The sequence below is a fragment of the Phoca vitulina genome, unplaced genomic scaffold (assembly GCF_004348235.1).
Source record: "Phoca vitulina isolate PV1807 unplaced genomic scaffold, GSC_HSeal_1.0 scaffold9, whole genome shotgun sequence".
Lineage (NCBI taxonomy): Eukaryota > Metazoa > Chordata > Mammalia > Carnivora > Phocidae > Phoca > Phoca vitulina.
Window position 1 is genome coordinate 3,056,056 of NW_022589712.1, and position 3,450 is coordinate 3,059,505.

The 3,450-nt window shown below is 58.5% G+C and overlaps 1 long non-coding RNA gene across 1 annotated transcript; it reads right to left on the reverse strand.

Moving 5' to 3' along the window:
* Nucleotides 1-302: 302 nt before the first annotated feature.
* On the reverse strand, nucleotides 303-1,075 carry LOC116634742. Its single transcript, XR_004300023.1, has 3 exons — nucleotides 870-1,075; nucleotides 617-771; nucleotides 303-351 (listed from the first exon to the last, which is right to left on the reverse strand). It is a non-coding gene; the product is annotated as an uncharacterized LOC116634742 (long non-coding RNA).
* Between the last annotated feature and the right edge of the window lie 2,375 nt (nucleotides 1,076-3,450).

Consider the following 3,450-nt stretch of genomic DNA (forward strand, 5'->3'; position numbering starts at 1 on the left):
GGGCCGCAGAGAGCTTGTAAGACGTAGGCAGCGAAAGAGAGGGAGGAGAGTGGCCATCGGCTGGGGGCCGAGGGACGGGGACCTCGGGCTCACGGGCTCACAGGCTCACGCTCGGCAGGTGATCAGTGGCCCTCACAGGAGTGGTTTCGGTGGAAATCAGGTCACAGGGGTGGCAAGGCGATGGGGACAAATGCCATCTTTAGAGAGAATAAAGTGGTTGACAGTGGCCGGGGGCTTGCAGAGGCAAATGAGGATTCTGTCTGCTTCATAGCTTTCTGAGGTGTCCTTGACATGCAATGAGCCGCACATACATAAACCCATGTACTTCGTAAGTCTGGCCTGTGTATCCACCTGGGAAGACATCACCGTATTCAAAATAGTGGATGAGCCCATCCGCCCCCAAATGTCCCGGTCCCTTTGTATATTCCCGCCCCCCGCCCCGGCCTTTTCTGCCTCCTCCCTTTCCTCCTCATCCAGAAGCAACCACTGATCTGTTAGGTTGTGTTTTCTAGACGTCTATGCAGGCGACTCTCCACTATGCATGCCTTTGGGTCTGTTTCCTTTTCCTCTGGGAGAATCAGCCTTGTGGCAGGTGCAGCGCGTACGCAGAACTTACTCTGCTCTGCTGCTGGGCTCTGTCCCATCGGATGGCTCCACCACACTCCGTGGACGTCGGGGCTGTTTCCAGCTTCGGGCTCTCACAAATGAGGCTGCCGTATGCACGCCTACACAAGACTGTGTGTGCACATATCATTCATCTTGGGTAAACCCCTAGGCATGGAAATGGGGTCATTGGTAAACGCATGATTACCTGTTGGAGAAACGGTGAAACTGGCCTCCCAAGTGCTCACGCTGTTTGACGTTCTCACCATCAGCGGATGGGGCTTTAGCTGCTCCGCATCCTGCCCGTGCTGGGTGTGGTCACGTGCTGAATTCGCGCTCTTCCTGCAGGTCCGTGGGACATCTCACTGGGGTTTTGATTTTCTCCCCTCTAATGACGGATACTGTCGAGCACCATCTTTATCCCAGTACCATCTCTGACGCACTCTCTGTTCTCGTCTTTGCCCATTTTTAAGATTGGTTGTTTCCTAATTATTATTCCCATTCTAGTCTAAAAGGGTCCCTTGAACTCACTGAAAAGGGGCTAAATATTTGATGGAAAAAATAGAACGGATTTAGAGAACACTAGGTTTTGCTGTAGCGTGTGGTTTTCTTAATAAGTTTCTGTGGGGCACCTGGGTGGCTCAGTTGTTAAGCGTCTGCCTTCGGCTCAGGTCATGATCCCAGGGTCCTGGGATCGATTCCTGCATCGGGCTCCCTGCTCAGCGGGGAGCCTGCTTCTCCCTCTGACCCTCCTTCTGCTTGTGTTCCCTCTCTCATTGTCTCTCTCTCTGTCAAATAAATAAATAAAATCTTTAAAAAAATAAAATAAGGGGCACCTGGGTGGCTCAGTCGTTAAGCGTCTGCCTTTGGCTCAGGTCGTGATCCCAGGATCCTGGGATCGAGCCCCGCATTGGGCTCCCTGCTCCGCGGGAAGCCTGCTTCTCCCTCTCCCACTCCCCCTGCTTGTGTTCCCTCTCTCCTGTCTCTCTCTCTGTCAAATAAATAAATAAAATCTTAAACAAAACAAAACAAACAACCAATTTCCTTTACCTTCACCACTTCTGTCCCTAAGCATTTCGGTTTCCTTTCCTCGGTGACGAAAGATCCAGTGCAGATGGCCAGCAGAGAGGCAGCAGGGTGTGCACAGAATCCCGAGTCTTCTCCGTGAGCTACACCCCGTCACCACGCCGGGGTCTGCCTCCCCGGCCTTCTCTGTGGTCGAGCAGACGGCCCGGCGCAGGGGCCTGGGCCAGCCGCGTGCCACCTCGTGGGCCTCGTCGCTCATCACTGAGGTGTGGGAGCCCCTCCTGAGTCTGCTGCCCACTCCGGAAACGGGGTTCAGGCGGTCTCCAAGGGAACAGGAACGTCCGTCCGCTCCGGCCACCCCGCCCCTCCTCTAGACAAGAGCCTCCCGTGACATAAGGAGACCAGAGGCCTGCCCGCCGGGGAACGCATCACTCAGCCCGGGGGTGGCCTGGGGGGCTGCCAGCTCGGCAGCAGGCCTGGGGGTCCCGGGGCGTGTGCGTCCCTGGGCTCGGCGGGTTCAGGGGCGCAGGCCCCGAGCAGCGGTTCTTGCGGGCACCGCTGTGCGAACGACCAGACCCCGCAGAGGCGCGGAGGGCGGCGGCGCGCACATGGCCGTGGCAGCACCGCGCGTGGGGCCGGCGGCAGCCCGATCTCCGGCGGAAGCGGCCTCCGCGTTTGGTAGAGCGCCTCGGCCTCGGGCTGGGTGATCTTGGGCCCGTGTTCCCCGCAGGAGCCGGCCCGGTGCTGCAGCCCCCTCCCCTCCTTCCCCTGAGCCCCGGCCCGCCCCGCGCAGGGTCCCGGACGCACCGAGCGGGAGGAGCCAGCCTTCCCTGAAGCTCCCGCGCACCTGCGTCCCCCCGGGCAGGGCCTCTGCTTCTCCCTTTCCTTCCCCCGACGGTGGCTGTCAGACCCCGGCGCGACCCACAGTAGGACGGACGCACACTTGGCCTTGCGTGTGTTCGGAGCAAAACGTTCACTGAAAGCACGCTTCTTGCCCCGCCTGCGTGAATCTCTCCCGTGACACCGGTGTCACCGAGTAGGTCACGGCATGTCTCTCCGCTTACGGTCAGGGACGCTGGCCTCCCCACCCGACTGACCCTGGGACCAGCCAGTGGCGGGAGGCCTAAGGTGGGACGCCGCCCACACGGAGTCTCCCTCCCCCTCCCTCCGGCCCTCCCCCTGCTCACACTCTCTGAAATCAATCAATAATCTTTAAAAAACATTTGTCTCTAGAAATGCCTTCCAATTTCTCTTTGTTTTCAAAGTTGAGTTTATATAATTTAAATACTTTCTGTTTTTATACTTTGGTGCTACAAACCTGTGAGTTGTAGGTAATACCCAGCACGGTGAATTAGGACGGGCCCACGGCCACCATATAATCACTTACCAGGAAAAAAAACTCTACAAAGAAACATAATTATTGCAAAAGAGCGCAAGATTTATTCCAAATTTCAAAAACCTCATTCTGCGCTCTCCTCCGTTTTCCCTCTGTCCCCCCTCCGTCGTTTCTCTCGCTCTCTCCCCACTTAATCTCCCTCTCCGTTCATCCCCGAGGCCGAGTGGACCGTCTGCGACCTTTCCCCGCGTCCCCGTAAGACGTGAGCCCCGACGCCCAGGCCGGCCGCGTGTCCGTCCTCCTGTCCAGGCTCACGGCGGGGCAGGGCGTCTGTCCGTCTGTCGGGCCCGGCCTCCCCCTGCCCCGAGAGCGGCGGCAGAGGCGGAGGGGACGGAGGGTCCGCGGAGACGGACGGCATGGGAGACTCCCTCTGAAACGAGAACAAAGGGCTGGGCAGCTTGGCGCGAGCGCGCCGTTTGGGCGCA